This window comes from Anomaloglossus baeobatrachus, chromosome 6, assembly GCF_048569485.1.
Source record: "Anomaloglossus baeobatrachus isolate aAnoBae1 chromosome 6, aAnoBae1.hap1, whole genome shotgun sequence".
In the NCBI taxonomy this organism is placed as follows: Eukaryota; Metazoa; Chordata; class Amphibia; order Anura; family Aromobatidae; genus Anomaloglossus; species Anomaloglossus baeobatrachus.
In genome coordinates, this window is record NC_134358.1 from 446,246,498 (window position 1) to 446,269,391 (window position 22,894).

At 43.3% G+C, this 22,894-nt stretch overlaps 1 protein-coding gene across 1 annotated transcript in view; it reads left to right on the forward strand.

The window, feature by feature from the left end:
- GADL1 (glutamate decarboxylase like 1) overlaps nucleotides 1-22,894 on the forward strand; it is a 495,595-nt gene that overhangs the window by 381,136 nt on the left and 91,565 nt on the right. The window lies entirely within an intron of this gene.

A 22,894-nucleotide genomic window follows, 5' to 3' on the forward strand; every position in this document is an offset into this window, starting at 1 on the left:
GTGGCATCCTAAAAGTGGCTGTTGGACTTCTGTATAGTCCCACTAGCGCAAAGATATTTGCAGCACGTCTGCCTGCATTGCACACTCAAACTCATTGTTACTAAGCCATTATACTAGCAAACACTGAGTGAACTTAGTGGCATCCTAAACGTGGCTGTTGGACTTCTGTATAGTCCCACTAGCGCAAAGATATTTGCAGCACGTCTGCCTGCATTGCACACTCAAACTCATTGTTACTAAGCCATTATACTAGCAAACACTGAGTGAACTTAGTGGCATCCTAAACGTGGCTATTGGACTTCTGTCTTGTCCCAGTAGCGCAAAGATATTTGCAGCACGTCTGCCTGCATTGCACACTCAAACTCATTGTTACTAAGCCATTATACTAGCAAACACTGATTGAACCTAGTGGAATCCTAAAAGTGGCTGTTGGACTTCTGTATAGTCCCACTAGCGCAAAGATATTTGCAGCACGTCTGCCTGCATTGCACACTCAAACTCATTGTTACTAAGCCATTATACTAGCAAACACTGAGTGAACTTAGTGGCATCCTAAACGTGGCTGTTGGACTTCTGTATAGTCCCACTAGCACAAAGATATTTGCAGCACGTCTGCCTGCATTGCACACTCAAAATCATTGTTACTAAGCCATTATACTAGCAAACACTGAGTGAACTTAGTGGCATCCTAAACGTGGCTATTGGACTTCTGTATTGTCCCACTAGTTTAAAGATATTTGCAGCACGTCTGCCTGCATTGCACACTCAAACTCATTGTTACTAAGCCATTATACTAGCAAACACTGAGTGAACTTAGTGGCATCCTAAACGTGGCTATTGGACTTCTGTATTGTCCCACTAGTTTAAAGATATTTGCAGCACGTCTGCCTGCATTGCACACTCAAACTCATTGTTACTAAGCCATTATACTAGCAAACACTGAGTGAACTTAGTGGCATCCTAAAAACGTGGCTATTGAACTTCTGTATTGTCCCCCTAGCGCAAAGATATTTGCAGCACGTCTGCTTGCATTGCACACTCAAACTCATTGTTACTAAGCCATTATACTAGCAAACACTGAGTGAACTTAGTGGCATCCTAAACGTGGCTATTGGACTTCTGTATTGTCCCACTAGCGCAAAGATATTTGCAGCACGTCTGCCTGCATTGCACACTCAAACTCATTGTTACTAAGCCATTATACTAGCAAACACTGAGTGAACTTAGTGGCATCCTAAACGTGGCTATTGGACTTCTGTATTGTCCCACTAGCGCAAAGATATTTGCAGCACGTCTGCCTGCATTGCACACTCAAACTCATTGTTACTAAGCCATTATACTAGCAAACACTGAGTGAACTTAGTGGCATCCTAAACGTGGCTATTGGACTTCTGTATTGTCCCACTAGCGCAAAGATATTTGCAGCACGTCTGCCTGCATTGCACACTCAAACTCATTGTTACTAAGCCATTATACTAGCAAACATTGATTGAACCTAGTGGCATCCTAAAAGTGGCTGTTGGACTTCTGTATAGTCCCACTAGCGCAAAGATATTTGCAGCACGTCTGCCTGCATTGCACACTCAAACTCATTGTTACTAAGCCATTATACTAGCAAACACTGAGTGAACTTAGTGGCATCCTAACCGTGGCTATTGGACTTCTGTATTGTCCCACTAGCGCAAAGATATTTGCAGCACGTCTGCCTGCATTGCACACTCAAACTCATTGTAACTAAGCCATTATACTAGCACACACTGAGTGAACTTAGTGGCATCCTAAACGTGGCTATTGGAATTCTGTCTTGTCCCACTAGCGCAAAGATATTTGCAGCACGTCTGCCTGCATTGCACACTCAAACTCATTGTTACTAAGCCATTATACTAGCAAACACTGATTGAACCTAGTGGAATCCTAAAAGTGGCTGTTGGACTTCTGTATAGTCCCACTAGCGCAAAGATATTTGCAGCACGTCTGCCTGCATTGCACACTCAAACTCATTGTTACTAAGCCATTATACTAGCAAACACTGAGTGAACTTAGTGGCATCCTAAACGTGGCTGTTGGACTTCTGTATAGTCCCACTAGCACAAAGATATTTGCAGCACGTCTGCCTGCATTGCACACTCAAAATCATTGTTACTAAGCCATTATACTAGCAAACACTGAGTGAACTTAGTGGCATCCTAAACGTGGCTATTGGACTTCTGTATTGTCCCACTAGTTTAAAGATATTTGCAGCACGTCTGCCTGCATTGCACACTCAAACTCATTGTTACTAAGCCATTATACTAGCAAACACTGAGTGAACTTAGTGGCATCCTAAACGTGGCTATTGGACTTCTGTATTGTCCCACTAGTTTAAAGATATTTGCAGCACGTCTGCCTGCATTGCACACTCAAACTCATTGTTACTAAGCCATTATACTAGCAAACACTGAGTGAACTTAGTGGCATCCTAAAAACGTGGCTATTGAACTTCTGTATTGTCCCCCTAGCGCAAAGATATTTGCAGCACGTCTGCTTGAATTGCACACTCAAACTCATTGTTACTAAGCCATTATACTAGCAAACACTGAGTGAACTTAGTGGCATCCTAAACGTGGCTATTGGACTTCTGTATTGTCCCACTAGCGCAAAGATATTTGCAGCACGTCTGCCTGCATTGCACACTCAAACTCATTGTTACTAAGCCATTATACTAGCAAACACTGAGTGAACTTAGTGGCATCCTAAACGTGGCTATTGGACTTCTGTATTGTCCCACTAGCGCAAAGATATTTGCAGCACGTCTGCCTGCATTGCACACTCAAACTCATTGTTACTAAGCCATTATACTAGCAAACACTGATTGAACCTAGTGGCATCCTAAAAGTGGCTGTTGGACTTCTGTATAGTCCCACTAGCGCAAAGATATTTGCAGCACCTCTGCCTGCATTGCACACTCAAACTCATTGTTACTAAGCCATTATACTAGCAAACACTGAGTGAACTTAGTGGCATCCTAAACGTGGCTATTGGACTTCTGTATTGTCCCACTAGCGCAAAGATATTTGCAGCACGTCTGCCTGCATTGCACACTCAAACTCATTGTTACTAAGCCATTATACTAACAAACATTGATTGAACCTAGTGGCATCCTAAAAGTGGCTGTTGGACTTCTGTATAGTCCCACTAGCGCAAAGATATTTGCAGCACGTCTGCCTGCATTGCACACTCAAACTCATTGTTACTAAGCCATTATACTAGCAAACACTGATTGAACCTAGTGGCATCCTAAAAGTGGCTGTTGGACTTCTGTATAGTCCCACTAGCGCAAAGATATTTGCAGCACCTCTGCCTGCATTGCACACTCAAACTCATTGTTACTAAGCCATTATACTAGCAAACACTGAGTGAACTTAGTGGCATCCTAAACGTGGCTATTGGACTTCTGTATTGTCCCACTAGCGCAAAGATATTTGCAGCACGTCTGCCTGCATTGCACACTCAAACTCATTGTTACTAAGCCATTATACTAACAAACATTGATTGAACCTAGTGGCATCCTAAAAGTGGCTGTTGGACTTCTGTATAGTCCCACTAGCGCAAAGATATTTGCAGCACGTCTGCCTGCATTGCACACTCAAACTCATTGTTACTAAGCCATTATACTAGCAAACACTGAGTGAACTTAGTGGCATCCTAACCGTGGCTATTGGACTTCTGTATTGTCCCACTAGCGCAAAGATATTTGCAGCACGTCTGCCTGCATTGCACACTCAAACTCATTGTAACTAAGCCATTATACTAGCACACACTGAGTGAACTTAGTGGCATCCTAAACGTGGCTATTGGACTTCTGTCTTGTCCCACTAGCGCAAAGATATTTGCAGCACTTCTACCTGCATTGCACACTCAAACTCATTGTTACTAAGCCGTTATACTAGCAAACACTGATTGAACCTAGTGGCATCCTAAAAGTGGCTGTTGGACTTCTGTATAGTCCCACTAGCGCAAAGATATTTGCAGCACGTCTGCCTGCATTGCACACTCAAACTCATTGTTACTAAGCCATTATACTAGCAAACACTGAGTGAACTTAGTGGCATCCTAAACGTGGCTATTAGACTTCTGTATTGTCCCACTAGTGCAAAGATATTTGCAGCACGTCTGCCTGCATTGCACACTTAAACTCATTATTACTAAGCCATTATACTAGCAAACACTGAGTGAACTTAGTGGCATCCTAAAAACGTGGCTATTGGACTTCTGTATTGTCCCACTAGCGCAAAGATATTTGCAGCACGTCTGCCTGCATTGCACACTCAAACTCATTGTTACTAAGCCATTATACTAGCAAACACTGAGTGAACTTAATGGCATCCTAAACGTGGCTATTGGACTTCTGTATTGTCCCACTAGCGCAAAGATATTTGCAGCACGTCTGCCTGCATTGCACACTCAAACTCATTGTTACTAAGCCATTATACTAGCAATCACTGATTGAACCTAGTGGCATCCTAAAAGTGGCTGTTGTACTTCTGTATAGTCCCACTAGCGCAAAGATATTTGCAGCACGTCTGCCTGCATTGCACACTCAAACTCATTGTTACTAAGCCATTATACTAGCAAACACTGAGTGAACTTAGTGGCATCCTAAACGTGGCTATTGGACTTCTGTATTGTCCCACTAGCGCAAAGATATTTGCAGCACGTCTGCCTGCATTGAACACTCAAACTCATTGTTACTAAGCCATTATACTAGCAAACACTGAGTGAACTTAGTGGCATCCTAAACGTGGCTGTTGGACTTCTGTCTTGTCCCACTAGCGCAAAGATATTTGCAGCACGTCTGCCTGCATTGCACACTCAAACTCATTGTTACTAAGCCATTATACTAGCAAACACTGATTGAACCTAGTGGAATCCTAAAAGTGGCTGTTGGACTTCTGTATAGTCCCACTAGCGCAAAGATATTTGCAGCACGTCTGCCTGCATTGCACACTCAAACTCATTGTTACTAAGCCATTACACTAGCAAACACTGAGTGAACTTAGTGGCATCCTAAACGTGGCTATTGGCCTTCTGTATTGTCCCACTAGCGCAAAGATATTTGCAGCACGTCTGCCTGCATTGCACACTCAAACTCATTGTTACTAAGCCATTATACTAGCAAACACTGAGTGAACTTAGTGGCATCCTAAACGTGGCTATTGGACTTCTGTATTGTCCCACTAGCGCAAAGATATTTGCAGCACGTCTGCCTGCATTGCACACTCAAACTCATTGTTACTAATATATTATAATACCAAAAATGGAGTAAACTTAGTGGCATACAAGAAGTGGCTGTTGTACTCCATTAGTGCCCCACTGGTGCAAATCTATGTGCAGCACCTGTGCAGGACACCTTCCTGCTCTGTTTTTAATAAGCTATAATGATAGCAAAAAATACTGCCATTTAGTGGCATCATAGAACTGGATTTTGTATTCCATTATTGTCCCACTGGTGCCAAGCTATTTCTAGCACATGTGCAGGACACCCTCCTGCTCTGTTTTTAATAAGCTATATTGATAGCAAAAAATACTGCCATTTAGTGGCATCATAGAACTGGCTGTTGTATTCCATTAGTGCCCCACTGGTGCCAAGCTATTTCTAGCACCTCTACATGACACCCTCATGCACATTTTGCTACGCTAATGTTATAGCAAACTCATGGAATTCATTGCTGCATTTGATAATTCGGAGGGATAGAAAGTGAGGCTTTCTTTAGCTTTTCCTTCTGTTCATAGACAGCATCTCCAAGTCCACACCCGAAGAGCAATTTCTCCTCCACGTCTAAGTGTGGAGAGGCAGCTAGTGTGCATGCGTGTGCCGATATACCCCAGCTGCAGCCTAACTACAGTGTTTCGCCTAGTGAGTATGCTCAGCCTGACTGTGCCATTCCTGAGGCTGAGTCTTCATTTCGGGATACCTTGCATGCTCCCAGATTTAGTGTGAAAAGCCTCTTTGCACAGGTACTTGCATTCCGTGTCGGGTCTAAGTCCTGTTTTGTGCCGAGACACCATGCTAAAGCTGATAGTCTTTTTTCAGAGACTCTATTTCATGCAACTGACCATGCTCAGGCACTTACTGCATCAGAAACTAGGTCCGGTAATGAACTCTTTGGCCCTGCCCCTGATGTGGGGGGGCCCATATAGACCACAGGGCATCAGGTGTCCTGACGATGTGGCCAGGCCGCTCCCAAATGGCTTGCAGAGGCCGGCCCCTATGACTTGTCACCTCATTATTGATGGTCAGACGATGACTGGTGAGGTGTTTGTGTCGTGGCAGCCATGAGGTCATTATTGAAGTTGCGGTTCCAAATAGGACGCTAGTTATGCCACTCATGACGTGTCACTCTGCTTTTGTCTCCAGGAGGTGCATTGTGGTCCACCCTGGTTTGGGGCTGACCCAGGTTATAAAACGGGCTGGAATTAACAAGGAAGTGCGCAGTCTTCTATTATGCTCCGAAAGAGCACACCTCCATGTGTTGAACCCATTGCGGCTTTAGGCCAGAGGTAGGCAGGGATAGGGCGTTGATGCAGGCTGCCACCACAGTTGGTAACGCAGAATGGTTAAGACCAGATCCTGTCCTACAAGTCCTGCTTGTGCAGCCCAGTGACATTAACAGGCCTGCTGCTGCTGATGCGCCTGCTGTCCACAGGTGTGGCCCCAATGCACACGTTCAGCGTACTCAATGGCCCCTGTGATGTTAACAGGGAGTTCCTGGGCTGGGTGGGCGTGTGGACCCTGTGACGCTAACAGGGCTCCCAGTCTCCAGATCCGAGTGGCGTCTAACTCGGTTCAGGCAACTATTAGTTTCATAGCCACACAGATCTGTATCCTCCACCAAACCTTCCAGTTGCCAACCTCTCCTTTTCCATCTGGGAGCACGGTGGACACTGACTGCTGATGGGGATATATACCTTTCTCTTTCTTTTCTTATTAATTTTCGTTATATAGCGGTAACATAGTATATACCACCTTATCCAAATCTGCCAGTCCCACCGTAACAGATGGTGTTTCTTCATCAAATGTTACTTTTGCTTAACCACCAAACCCACGGACAAAAACTTTTTTCCCCTTTCCAACACACCCGTTCCCCTTTCCACCAGCATTTGTCCTTTTTCAACTCATTTGATATATGACCAAAAGTGCAACTCTGCAGGGACACCGTACTCAATGCCATCTCAGCACAGCAGCCAGCCCTCGGTCCCTCAGATGTGGACAAGTAAAAGACCATTTCCTCCTATCCATGACAAAGCATTGAGATTCACTTTGTGCAGCACTGGTGTTTAGTGGAAAAGCAGATCTAAGATTGCGTACCACCTTCTGCAGATACTCCTGTATACGTGCGTCCCTTTCTATGGCAGGAATTATTTCGCCAAATTTTGTCTTGTACCGGGGATCTAACAGTGTGGCAACCCAGTAGTTAGCATTACTTCGAATTCGTACAATCCGAGGGTCATGTTGTAGGTAGTGCAGCAAGAAGGCGCTCATGTGTCTTGTGCATCCAGGAGGACCAAGTCCTTGGTGTGTTGGTGGAAGAGAGGTGAGAATCGTGCCTCCTTCCTCTGCCCTCTCCCCCCAACCTCGCACAACGGAAATGTGAGCAAGCTCTCACTCATCTGCTGAGTCTTCCATGCCCATCGCCAGTTCGTCCTCCATTTCTTCATGGGCTCCTGCACCTTCCTCAACAATTTTTGCTGATACTATGCGCCCTTGTTAATCCCTATCCCCCACCATGACTGCCGCCTAGGTGTCGCTCAACGTATGGACCTTGTAGATCTTATTATCCCTTCTGCATATGACTCCTCCTGTACTTCCTCCCCTTCCTCTTGGACCAACACCTGACTCCGAATAATGCTTACAGTGTGCTCCATCTTGTAGATGACCAGAATTGTCACGCTGAGAATGGCATCGCTAGTGCTAAACATCTTCGTCGACATTTGTAAACTGTGTAGAAGGGTGCATAGGTCCTTGATCTGACACCACTCCAGCAGCGTGATCTGCACCACATCTGGATCAAGTTAGCCCAGGGTATACATCATACCGTATTTCAGCAGGGCTCTGCGGTGCTACCACAGACGCTGCAACATGTGCAGATTCCAATTCCTGCGTGTCGGAACATCGCATTTCCGGCGTTTAACCGCCAGACCCTAAGACTTCAGGAGCGATGAAAGTTGTTGAGCTGCTGGGTGCGAAGGATGAAAGTGAGCACATAGCAGCGTGCCCACTGTACAAGGCCATGTAGGCCGGGATGGTATTTTAAAAATTGCTGGAGAATCAGATTCAACACATGAGCCATACAAGGCACGTGTGTCACATTACCCTGACGACGGGCCGCAGCCAGGTTTGCATCATTGCCGCACACGGCTGTTAAGTCACCAACGTAGTCCACTCAATCAATTTGTACTCCGGTCGCTGAGTGACAACGTGTTCCTATCGTGCATAGTGCTGATGATGGGAAAGGAGTCGATGCCAGCGGCGCAGGTGGACGCAGGTTATGGTCACCCACTGGGTTGCGTTACCTTGACAGATACAGAACCACAGGCTGAATGTAGGTGGTGGGTATCTCACAGATGATGTACCATCATTCAGCTACAACCAATGGGAAGACACCACACCCTTTTGTATGGCTCCTCCTGTCTGCAGACCACTGCCAGACAAAGCTATGAACCTTTTGTTACTGTTACCCCCAGTTCAGTTTTATGAGTTTGTGTGCTTGTTACCTGACTACTTTTCCTGCTTGCTGTTTATGTACCTCGTTGGCCGATCCGCATTTCACCTCTGCTTGTTTTCTGATTAAGTCCTGGCCATCCCATTCTGTTCCTCTTCCTCAATTCATGTTTTTGACCCTGCATGACTACTATTCTCTGGAACTGCAGCCTTCCACAGGTATTGATCAACTTGGGCCCTTTATAATTCCAAATCACTGTATAGGGGTAAAAGGGTTTCAGGGTTCTGGGTGTCCAGCTTGGTGAGTGGCTTGCCTCTAGCCTATCCTTTACAGCCCATCTGAGTGTGTCGATCCAGGCAGGCGTTACACCGTGCCCTGGTCAGAAGGCCATGTAGACCAGGATATTGTTTTAAAAATTGCTGGACAACCAGGTTCAACACGTGAGCCATACAAGGCACGTGTGCCACATTGCCCTGAAGAAGGGTCGCAGACTGGTTTGCATCATTGTCGCACCCGACCTTCCCTGGCTGCTGGTTGAGTGGAGACAACCATTGATGAAACTCGGTCTTACTCTCCAGAGCTAACCGTCCACAATTCCTCAGCGGTGTCTCACTTTTCCCCTACATTTCAAAGTAAACATTTGACCGCCTGATGGCCTTGAGCTGTGCTGCCAGCATAGTAAGGAGGTGTGTGGGATTCCTTGGGCGCAGTTACAAGGAAGGGTGGACTGACCACACAGTGTTTGGGCCGAGGTGGAGGACCCACACGAGGTTGAGGAGGCAGAAGCAGTGGAGGAACTTGTACATACAGAGGAAGGATTGACACACAAGTTGTGGGGACGGCAAGACTTGTACAGCAAACCCTTCTCCATCTCTCACCATAGTTACCCAGTGCCCAGTCAGCAACATGTAACTCCCCTGTCCATGCTTACTGGTCCAAGTATCTGTGTTGAAATGCACCCTGTCACACACAGAGTTTCTCAAGGAATCGGTAAGGTTGTGTGCGACCTACTGTGGTAGCGCGGGCACGCCTTTCTTGGAGAAGGAGTGACGACTGGCCATCGGCTCTTGGGGCACAGCAATGGGCATAAGGTCTCGAAAATCCTCGGTCTCAAAAGGGTGTAAAGGCAGCCTTTCTAGTGCAAACAAGTTGCAGATGATGAAACTCAACCTCTTAGGCATGTCATGCCCTTCGAAAATCATGTAAAACACAGCGAGGGGACTCCAACCACAGTCTCCCTCATTGCCACTAATTGGGCCACACACACCCCACTTGACTGGCATCAGTTGACCCCCCTTTTGAAAAAGAAAAAGATGCTTTGCATGAAGCACTCTCAAAAATACGCGTGCCTTTCCCGTCCCCTGGATGACCCAGGGGAAGACAAGTCCTCTCAGAGCCATGACTTGTTCATCTTGGTTCTTTTAGAAACACAGCGAGGGGACTCCAACCACAGTCTCCCTCGTTGCCACTAATTGGGCCACACACACCCCACTTGACTGACATCAGTTGATGCCCCTTTTCAAAATGAAACAGATGCTTTGCATGAAGCACTCTCAAAAATACGCGTGCCTTTCCCGTCCCCTGGATGACCCAGGGGAAGACAAGTCCTCTGAGAGCCATGACTTGTTCATCTTGGTTCTTTTAGAAACACAGCGAGGGGACTCAAAACACAGTCTCCCTCGTTGCCACTAATTGGGCCACACACACCCCACTTGACTGGCATAAGTTGATCACCCTTTTGAAAAAGAAAAAGATGCTTTGCATGAAGCACTCTCAAAAATACGCGTGCCTTTCCCGTCCCCTGGATGACCCAGGGGAAGACAAGTCCTCTGAGAGCCATGACTTGTTCATCTTGGTTCTTTTAGAAACACAGCGAGGGGACTCCAACCACAGTCTCCCTCGTTGCCACTAATTGGGCCACACACACCCCACTTGACTACAATCAGTTGACCCCTCTTTTGAAAAAGAAAAAGATGCTTTGCATGAAGCACTCTCAAAAATAAGTGTGCCTTTCCCGTCCCCTGGATGACCCAGGGGAAGACAAGTCCTCTGAGAGCCATGACTTGTTCATCTTGGTTCTTTTAGAAATACAGCGAGGGGACTCCAACCACAGTCTCCCTCGTTGCCACTAATTGTGCCACACAGACAACACTTGACTGGCATCAGTTGACCCCCCTTTTGAAAAAGAAAAAGATGCTTTGCATGAAGCACTCTCAAAAATACGCATGCCTTTCCCGTCCCCTGGATGACCCAGGGGAAGAAAAGTCCTCTGAGAGCCATGACTTGTTCATCTTGGTTCTTTTAGAAACACAGCAAGGGGACTCCAACCACAGTCTCCCTCGTTGCCACTAATTGGGCCACACACACCCCACTTGACTGCCATTAGTTGACCACCCTTTTGGAAAAGAAAAAGATGCTTTGCATGAAGCACTCTCAAAAATACGCGTGCCTTTCCCGTCCCCTGGATGACCCAGGGGAAGACAAGTCCTCTCAGAGCCATGACTTGTTCATCTTGGTTCTTTTAGAAACACAGCGAGGGGACTCCAACCACAGTCTCCCTCGTTGCCACTAATTGGGCCACACACACCCCACTTGACTGGCATAAGTTGACCCCCCTTTTGAAAAAGAAAAAGATGCTTGGCATGAAGCACTCTCAAAAATACGCGTGCCTTTCCCGTCCCCTGGATGACCCAGGGGAATACAAGTCCTCTGAGAGCCATGACTTGTTTATCTTGGTTCTTTTAGAAACACAGAGAGGGGACTCCAACCACAGTCTCCCTCGTTGCCACTAATTGGACCACACACACCCCACTTGACTGGCATCAGTTGACCCCCCTTTTGAAAAAGAAAAAGATGCTTTGCATGAAGCACTCTCAAAAATACGCGTGCCTTTCCCGTCCCCTGGATGACCCAGGGGAAGACAAGTCCTCTGAGAGCCATGACTTGTTCATCTTGGTTCTTTTAGAAACACAGCGAGGGGACTCCAACCACAGTCTCCCTCGTTGCCACTAATTGGGCCACACACACCCCACTTGACTGGCATCAGTTGACCCCCCTTTTGAAAAAGAAAAAGATGCTTGGCATGAAGCACTCTCAAAAATACGCGTGCCTTTCCCGTCCGCTGGATGACCCAGGGGAAGACAAGTCCTCTGAGAGCCATGACTTGTTCATCTTGGTTCTTTTAGAAACACAGCGAGGGGACTCCAACCACAGTCTCCCTCGTTGCCACTAATTGGGCCACACACACCCCACTTGACTGGCATCAGTTGACCCCCCTTTTGAAAAAGAAAAATATGCTTTGCATGAAGCACTCTCAAAAATACACGTGCCTTTCCCATCCCCTGGATGACCCAGGGGAAGACAAGTCCTCTGAGAGCCATGACTTGTTCATCTTGGTTCTTTTAGAAACACAGCGAGGGGACTTCAACCACAGTCTCCCTCGTTGCCACTAATTGGGCCACACACACCCCACTTGACTGGCATCAGTTGACCCCCCTTTTGAAAAAGAAAAAGATGCTTTGCATGAAGCACTCTCAAAAATACGCATGCCTTTCCCGTCCCCTGGATGACCCAGGGGAAGAAAAGTCCTCTGAGAGCCATAACTTGTTCATCTTGGTTCTTTTAGAAACACAGCGAGGGGACTCCAACCACAGTCTCCCTCGTTGCCACTAATTGGGCCACACACACCCCACTTGACTGGCATAAGTTGACCCCCCTTTTGAAAAAGAAAAAGATGCTTTGCATGAAGCACTCTCAAAAATACGCGTGCCTTTCCCGTCCCCTGGATGACCCAGGGGAAGACAAGTCCTCTGAGAGCCATGACTTGTTAATCTTGGTTCTTTTAGAATCACAGCGAGGGGACTCCAACCACAGTCTCCCTCGTTGCCACTAATTGGGCCACACACACCCCACTTGACTGGCATCAGTTGACCCCCCTTTTGAAAAAGAAAAAGATGCTTGGCATGAAGCACTCTCAAAAATACGCGTGCCTTTCCCGTCCCCTGGATGATCCAGGGGAAGACAAGTCCTCTGAGAGCCATGACTTGTTCATCTTGGTTCTTTTAGAAACACAGCGAGGGGACTCCAACCACAGTCTCCCTCGTTGCCACTAATTGGGCCACACACACCCCACTTGACTGGCATAAGTTGATGCCCCTTTTCAAAATGAAACAGATGCTTTGCATGAAGCACTCTCAAAAATACGCGTGCCTTTCCTATCCCCTGGCTGACCCAGGGGAAGAAAAGTCCTCTGAGAGCCATGTCCACATTGTCAGCGGACAGACGTGTGTGCTTATCTGCCAGCAGACCCCCAGCAGCACTGAAGACAGGTTCCGAGAGAACGCTGGCTGCAGGACACGACAAGATCCCCAAGGCGTACGTGGAAGCTCAGGCAATTTATCCAGATTGGAAGCCTAAAATGAGCAGGGCTCAAGTTGCACAATAATGGCATCGACGTTTCCTTGCATATACTCATATATCTGTGTGTCCTCCTCTTTTTCCTTTTCCAGCTCTTTTGTTTTCGCATGAGTCCTTGTCACTTTCCCATGTGTTTGTGTTGTGTTGTGAGTTGTTTGTCACCTTTTGGACACCTTTGAGGGTGTTTTCTAGGTGTTTTTATGTGTTTGTGAATGCCTGCCATTGTTTCCTATGCGGTTCGAGTTCGGTTCGTCGAGCGTTCGACGAACCGAACTCGAACGGGACCTCCGTTCGACGAACCGACCTCGAGCCGAACCGGGACCAGTTCGCTCATCTCAAGCAATAAGTCACTCAAGATTTTTTTAACCTTTAGTTAGCCATGGGGAGTCCATTGTAGCCAATCAAATTTTTTTGTCATATTTCTACAAGTATGAAGGGTAGCTTATTGTCCATTTTGGTAGCTTCGTATCTCGGGTGCCCCTTTCTCCTCATTGTATTGTGAGAAGCGGTGTCGACTACACATGCCACCGTCACCCTTAATAATGTCAGTATTTTGTCATAACTAACTGAAGTTTAAGGATTTGAGTGGCTGAACACAAATGTGTTTCAGATTTATATTTTTTAATATTTAGAAAACTCTATATTGTTTTCTTTACACTTCACAAATACTTGCTACTTAGTGTTAGTAAATCGCATGAAATCCCTATAAAATAAAATAAATTTAAGTTTGTGTGTATAATATGAAAAAATGTGGAAAAGTTCATGGGGTATGAATACTTTTTCAAGGCTCTGCATATATACTGTAAAATTCTGATCAAGGAAATGCAAAAGAATAAGCATTCAAATCAATCATAGTAGAATTTAATCTGCTTTTAAGTCACAAAGGAGCACAATTCCCTAAATTTATTATTCAAGGTAACCTGTTCTTAACATTTATTTACAGCCTAAAGTACTAGATATATAAAGCATAAATATCTTTACATAAGTAAATCATTGTTATGTTTTATTTGTTGCTTTGCTTTTGAATCGTTAAGTGTTTTTGACATTGCACTCATTTATCCTGAGCAGAGTTTGCATCAATCCATTACCTTATTAGTACAGTGTAATAAATAAAGTTGACCTAGCGTCCCACCTTTATACTCTAATTGAAAACAAGATCTCGTGATAAGGCTTTTAGAGAACACTTTGCAGCACTATGTCTTATCCAATTGTCTTTTGGTTCTTTCTAACCTTTTAACACATTGCTGTCATCACTTCTGTTTGTTTTGAGAGCAAATTGTAACATTAATGAGATTATTGCATCAGTCAAAGCTTTTATAGCCGCAATCTTATCGGATGCAGTTACACAAAATGCTCCAATTTGCTTTTGCCATTGCCATGATAGGATTTGATAAGGTTTTACTGTATCTGTCAACTGTCTGTTTTATTTTTTCGATTTCTTTTATCCAACTTTTCAGCTGTTTTGGCTTGCTGAACTGTTCATGTCTTGCTGATATATTACATTGGGGATTACTTGAAGGATACAGAACTAATGTGCCCGAGAGTCTGAAAATAGATTTGGCTTTCTGAGCTTGTCTTTTGACCTTATATCTTAAGGACAGTTCTTTTCCACTGCACAAGGCCAACTCTGAGGTGTTAAAGTTGTCATAGGTGTCATTTTTTCACTGACTCATTCATTCAAGTCTTCTCAGGGAAAGTACAGTAACATCAATTATATGTTATTAGTTTGAGCTTTATTTTTATGATCCATCAGGGAGATATATCTCATGTCTGTCCCGCTAAAGAGGTATGAGTTCATTTTTCTCAATTTGAAAGTCTTGGGACTTCACTGACTTTTTTTTATAGCTTATTAATGAGTGTCTGCTAAACAATTTTGTCAAGGACAGGAAAACAACATTTTTTGTGGTGTAATTGAAGAATTCCTTACATATAAATGTTTTGTATCCAAATGTATGTCATCAAAACCTAAATTTTCCTAGTATATAACCAGTGATTTTCAGAATTCATAAATGATATAATATTTTTTGCTTTAGAATACCTTTGCATTATAAATAGAGATGAGCGATCCCAAACAGTAAAGTTCAGTGTTTGTACCGAACATAGACTTTATAAAAAAAAAAATTAGTGTTCAAATTTGGAGTTTGGGTGCTTTATGTATGGTGACCACTTGAGCGAGTATCCCGGTGCTCGGGTACGCTCGGTGCTCGGCCAAGTCCGATCCGGTTGCAGTGTTTGAACGGCTCTCACTGGGGATAAAACAGTTTTTTTTCAGATGTAGCGTGCAAAAAGGAAAACAAATTAAAAACTCCACTCACCTTCCCCCTTAGGTGCCCAGTTTATGGATGGCTGTCGGAAGGCAGAAAGCCGAACTGCCCAATCAGTGACTTAGAATGGGCTTTTGGTCGAGTCCAGGTCCCAAACCAAACTTTATCTAAAGTCTGGCTGAGCCCATCGAACCCAAACTTCCACAGGTTCCCTCATCTTTAATTATAAACTATAGCTGACTACAGAGTTTAAATATATGTTGATGTATAGTGAACTAAAATAAGCTTAATTCCCCCTCCCCCCAATGTATAGTCTGAGCCTGCAGTCATTTGTTACCTCTCTGTCTGTTTTTACTATCTTATACAATATGAAAGAGGGCATAAGTAGGAATGAGAATTGGAGGGAGGGCCAGCATCTAATGACTTGTTTTCCTAGTTAATATGTGTTTATCAAACAACTGAAAACATAATTTTGATTTCCAAACTCCCATTTTTCGGGGGAGTTTGGAAATCAAAAAGTTGAAATTGAGTCTGCTGCCTAATTATTGCAATTGGGAACTACTGCTATCTGAACCTAATTGGTGTTTTGGGCTTTATCAATCTTTCACACTCTTTGCTGTTGTCATAACTTACCTTTGGCTCTTTTGAGATTGAGATACTATCTGGTCCCCAAAAATGTGTTATTTATGCTATTCTGGGTTTTGTACTCTTCTGGCGCTGCTCAGTATCAAGCCTGTTCCTGTTCTTAGGAATAAAAAATGTTTATTATTGCCATGTTGGAAATGGGTACAGCTTAATGCCTCATACATTTACGTTTGCAAAATTGTCACAGTAGAGGGTCGCACCATCTCCTTGTAAGAGTTAGTGCACCGATTTGTTGACCAGATCTAGGTCAGAGGGCAGTATGGTGTTAACATTAGAAGGTGCTTCTGTGCCAATATAAAAATGACAACATCTATAAAATTATTTGATTCTTAACAGTGCAGATCAGAGACATGCATACAGACCATCAAGCAGAATGATAGTGGACATAGCTAGTAGTTATGCAGACACTACACTAAATGCTAACAGTAAGGTTGAATAGTGCTCTTTATATATGGTGTGCTACCACGGGATATAGAAAGGACCACTGAGAAAAGTCTAAAACTCCATATAGAGCTGTTGTAATTGAAGTATGTAACAGAAAACAACCCACATGTAAAAGTATACCACCAATGTTGGGAGAGGACGTGGTTATGCTCCACAGAGAAGAGCAAAGTCAATGAGCCCCCATTCTTGTAGAGAATAATTGCAGCACTTTTCTTGGTTTTGCTAAGTTGATGTATTTTAACAAATTGTTCTATCAATTTTAAGTTATTAAACACAGAATTTTATTTCTTATTTTTTATCAAGCATAATAAAAACCTGGTATTTGGCTTTAAGGTTTCTAGATGCAAAATGAGTGAGTAGGGGTCTTAGGTTAAAGTAGTTGTAAATCTTTATACTAAATATAGGATCCACTGGTCTTTGGTGGCGGAGTGATTCCATCACTCAGGGTTGGCAGAAGAAATACAGATTGAAGAAGGAGACAGTTTAACCACTTGAGCTGTCAATAGCAAAGATGCACTAAGCTTCCAACAGCCTTTCAAGAGTCAATAACTTGTTATCAACAGAGGTAGACAGTATTTACAACATTGATTGGATATTTAATTGCGGCACTTACCATTGCCTGATGGCAGTCTCTCCAACAAATTTTTATTTGTCTTTGGCACAGTCTTTGTGTTGCCATGAATGCATACAGTTGCTTCTCTTAGTGTTCATCTTCCACTTCTATTAGCAATGCACTACTGTAGCATATCTCATAATCATGATTTACTTTCTTGTACCACAGTCAGACACTAGTTTCTTTGCTATTCCTGATGTACTTTTTTCAGTCTGTTGGTGGCAATCTGTTGGGTGCATCTGAATTTCCTTTACTGTTAAGTGCACCCCTTCAATCATAGGATTGCCATGTGTGAAGGCATTCCTTGCCTCTCAACACTGATGGTACCATCATGACTGGTGGGTGGGTCTACTTTTTAAAGAACAAATTACACCCACTGAAGTAAGGGCTTTTCTAGCTCGTCCTTTTCTAGCTCCTACATCACCCTATATGTACCCCTGGGTTAGTACTTATTTTCTAACACGTATTCTTACCCCTTTTCTAACTTGATATGGTGCAGATGTTTGCTATTGAAAAGCTTTTATACTTTTGTCTGGTGGCTCTGTTTAAATGTGTCTAACATCTGCTGTTGGGAAACAGAAGTCTTTTATTTTTTTTTGCATTACTTACAGGAAATGTGGAGGAGTTAACCATAAACTTACCTCTGACTCAGCCATGTCACCAACAAAGTTAGTGTATAATTCCTAAAGAAGAAAGCAACACCCCTCAATCCTAATGATCAGCTGTCATGCAAGTCACTACTTATGGGTATTACAGACGGTAGAGTTGTCAGGAAAGCCGGAGTCTGTTAACAGGAGGAGACTTATGGACGCAGAGAGAATTCAGGCGTAGTCAGGTCACGATCTAGGGTCAGCATTCCAGGATGACATGTAATAACTTCAGGGAGAAAACTAAGATGTAGTCAGATAACGGCCCGTGGTCAGAAGCCAAGAAGTCACAACAGGAACAGGGAGCAGGCAAAGATAAGTCAAGCAACAGTCAATCAATCAGAAAACAGAGATCATAGCAAAGTAAAGACACAGGTTAACAGCACAGCTAACAAACTACAATGTATGACTGGCAAGGTTCTGGGGGAGCATGCACAGTAAAGAAACAGGACAGTTACCAGAAAGATGAAACACCTGAGCACACACCTCCCAGAACCAGAATGGAATCCTCCACAGTTAATCAACCTGCCAGCTCAGTAGTCCAGAAAACACAGCAGAGCATCTCCAGTGCAAGATGCTTTGCACAGAGGAATCATGACAGCAGCATTATAGACCTCCGTTGTCCTCCCTGGATATTATCTTACCAGTGTGTATAGCCTGCATACATTTAATTCACTTTTAGTACTCATATCACTGCTAAGGGGATACAAATCATCTCAGTACCCACATTTCACATGGCTGCAATAAACATTAGATATTGACATTAGAGTACATCCATAATTGAATATATAGAATACAAGCTATCAATAGCACATTTACACAGCATGTAAAACATACTGTGACACATTGTTTATAATAAAATATTGAGATTTGCATAATAATATGGTAACCTAAGTATATCTATGGCATCAAGGTCAACACTACCCGATATCAACCAGAAAAGGATATTTCAGTCCTGGACAGTTCAGAACACAATAGGTAGTTCAGGTGGTATAAGTCCTTAATTATACTATGAAGATAGTAGATCAATTTTCAACTTGTTAATACTTTTTTACCTCAATTTTTACTATAATTGTTCTTAATAGTCATAAGATTGTTATCTACTGTATATCTTAAAAATCAGTCGATGACAATTAAAGTGTCTGTTTTATGGCATCTATGTAGATCATTTTCTCTTGAGATTTAACATTAATGGGTAATATATTCTTGCATTATTATATTCTGAGCTCATATTTTCATTCACTTTCATCTAAATTGCCCTTTAATTATAAATGTCACTATTTATAATAAGGAAAAACATTTCATAAGAATATTCACATCATAAACCCCCCCCCCTATGTTCTCCATTCTGTCTGAGAGGGCAATGCTTACAGATGTCAATACATCAAGTCTTGAAAAGATAGTTTTGGCATTATTGTTTTCTTCTCCTTCGTGAGCCTTTTTCAAATGTCAGTTCATTAGAACAATGTTTTACCTACTCAATCTTGGTTATTCTTATCTGCCTCTGATGGAAGAAATCGGAAGATGCTATTAAATCAGATTTACTCCTACAATACTAGACAACTTAGCGGCTTGTCACTGTATTACAATAAACCTTAGATATTTTTTTAGTGTCACTGTCAATGCTGATGCCACTTCACAATTAATGAACAGATTTAAATACACAAGGGTATATTCATACTACATAATTGAAAGGTATAAAATGAAGCTTTTATAAAACATGTATGGTTTTCTACAGCATGAAGACCTTGGTTTGCTTAGCCTTCAAAGGGGTCTTTCCACCCAAAATAGTATATAAATGACATACAGCTAGGATATTAAAGTATAGGGGTGGTTCACCCCTTTTCATTTCTGGCCACATCGATATAATGTTGAGAAACAACGTTTCTCCCAAATACCTCGTGTTGACAATAGTGTCTGTGAGCGACGCTATTGTGGTCTGCTCACTCCTTATCTTGACCCCGGGCTCCATGACCTATGATGTCCAGTGATGTCATGTCAACTGAGACGGACCGCAGTCTTTCTGAGTGACTAGGCTGTGGGCAGAGTTTCACTGCTCATCACAGCCCAGCATCTCGTTTGCTGTCTCCCTTGCTGTAGAGCACTACAAGCAGGAGTGACATTGGGCTGTGATGAGTGGTGAAACGTCACCCATAGCCCAGTCATTCAGGAAGACTGGGGCCCGTCTCAGTTGACGTGACATCACTGGACATCAGAGGTCATGGAGCCCTGGGGTCACGTGAAGAGGAAAAGTGAAGTGCAATAGTGCTGCACACAGGCACTATTTGCAAAGCAAGGTATTTGAAAGAAATCTTGTTTCTCAACATATAATTGATGTGGCCAGTAATGAAAATGGGTGAACCACCTCTTAACAATTAAACTCTCAGGGACCGACTGGCAAACCCCACATGATACTCAGAATGAAGGAGCTGCTCTGGCAATAAATCCTCAGGCCATACATAGTTTATGCAGCATGGAAAGCTGTTTAAGAATGACCATAAGGAATGGTTTACAACACAGATCCATTCCAGTATCTGACTCTTATGTCCTGTTGTGTATCCACTCAAGATGCGAACGACACAATAGTGAAGAAAAAGTTTATTGAAAGCTTCAGAGTTCTTTAGAGACATCTATGTATTTTACACCACTGGGAAATTATATATAGAGGTAGTAATTTTTCTTTAGAGAGAGGCTCGGATAGCAAAGGGACAAGCGGGCGTTGCGGCTCCTCTGGCATCCTTCAGACTGTGAGCTCCCAGTGTACTTAGAGTGGTAGCCACTCGGGACTAACAGTCCTTGCTGGTTGAGCTCACCATTAGGAAACATATACCTGGTATCTGTACATCCCTACAGTCCCATGATAGGCCTCTGCTTGCCCACCTTTTGCTTCTCCACAGGAGTAAGATATATATCTGGATATATCTAGAACTAACCGACTCAATACACCCTGGAGTCAGGCAGCAAGATTTTCCCCTTCACCTGGGTTCTTCTAGATATATGGTTTATTCCTTACAGGAAATATCAGCGGTCAGGCATATCCCCCCTAGGAGCTGCATTTCCTTTAACCCTCTAGGATAATAAATAACTTATTCTGGCCATCAACAGGACCTCAACACGGCCCAGACACCTATTCGGGCCTGAATAATTAGACTGGACACGAATACCTTGTCTACACAGACCAGCTCACAACCTGTGAATACACAACTCTAGTCAGTCCAGGAATTTACCAATGAAAACCGTAACTACTATCCGGACATGATATAGTCATCCAACTATAATATCTATCACTAATAAGGATATATGCACTACGATCTTAACTGCAAGGATCAACTACCTTGTGTCCTTCTTTCCAAGGAGTGATTCTGTTCATATCCCCTGATGATCCCTTGTATTGCGTTAGGGGGGGTGAAACGCGTCGGGAGAGCGGAGGGATCCACAAGCTAAGTGGAACTCTGAGCTCTGACCTAACTTATTCAGTACTTTTTACTAGGGAAACTTTACCAAACGGAAGAACCCTGGACATCTAACGCATTGTGTCTTTTTTGTCTATGGTTCTATTTGCATGCACTACACTCTAAATCACTTTATTGTTGGTGGTGGTTGCCCCCGCTAGAGGGTAGCAAGGACTGTGAGGCTGACGAACATCTTCAGCAGAAAATAGGCTCATTGATAAGTGAAGATATTTAACCATAGCCAAGGAAGGTAGTCACAATATATACTCATTAGTATTACCCTGACAGTGACCTACCAACGTCTTCACTTTATCCCCTTTCAGAACCATTGTCTGAGGCTGTCCTTAGGCGAGGGTATTGTCTGTCTGACACCTGCACTGTGTTTTCATGTCTATATGTGAACTTTAATATATTTGATGAGAAGAACAATACAACTGTTCTGTTTTAATATTTTTGATATCTAATAAAACTATTTTTATGAGAGTAGACCTAATAGTGGTGTTTTTACATCTATGTATCTGCATAATTTTTTTAAAAAAATATTTAGTCCTTTGTTTCCTAAATTCAAGTCATTGTAAATAAGCTTTCCTAAAATGTTCTGACCATTTTATTGTGATAGAGTGTATGCTCCCTTAGGAAGACTGCAGGTTGTCTGTTTCCGAAATATATCCACCAGTACTTTGCTCCAATTGGTTTATGGTCTCATCTAGCCCTTATCTCATGGTTAGGTGTGACAGCAGGGAGGGAAGAAGTTTGTACACTAAACTGCAGTGTGTGGAGAACAGAGAAAGCATCCAAGTCTACAGGGAAAAAAGATCACATTGGCATGAACTATATCAAACAGAAGATGGGGGGAGATCACACACAAATCAGTTTGGGGGAGGAGGGGAGATAATATTGGTACTAATGTGCAGGAGGAAAAAAGGAGATAGTCCATTACACTAATTTTAGCAGTTTGTCAGCACAGTATGACAAGATGTCTCATGGCATTGGTAAGAAAAAGCAGCATAGGAATGCAGCATTGCTGAAACATGATATTTAATGCAATTGGCAGCATTCTATGTACCAAAGAGATCTACAATATGTAGATTATTTTACAGTAAAGCAGTACTCCGGTGAGATACAATATTCTTCTATGGTCCGTACTCTCACAAACTATGAATATGAGATACACAGTTCAGTTCTATTATCTTTACAGTACCTATAATTTAAAGTGACAGGTACTCTTTATGCTCTCCTTCCCTTCTGGGACCTCACATTGCACATTAGGGGGCCTTCTCCCTGCGGTTGGGAACAGCCAGCCTCCTGACAACAGATGGTGTGGCCATGCTACTGTTCTCTGACTACATAGAAGCAGCTAATATTAGGACGCTGGCTGTTACTAACAGGCCCCCTAATATGTGATGTAACATCCAAATGGGCAGGGGTAGCAGAAAGAGCAGCTCCTGTCACTCTGAATTTCAGGTACTGTAAGGAAAATGGAACTGTGCTGTGCATCTATAGCGTTTGAGGGCAAGGATCAAGAAATCATGTTTTATCTCCCCAGAATACCCCTTTAACATTCATTGGATAGTCTGTGCTATTCAGTATCATTGTCAAGCACTCAATCTCCATATTTTCAAGTAAAAAAAGTTTTGTTCGATCCAGTAAAAAGATACAAAAAACACACGAGTTTACAAATGGGACAACTCTAAAAAATCCTATGCATTTC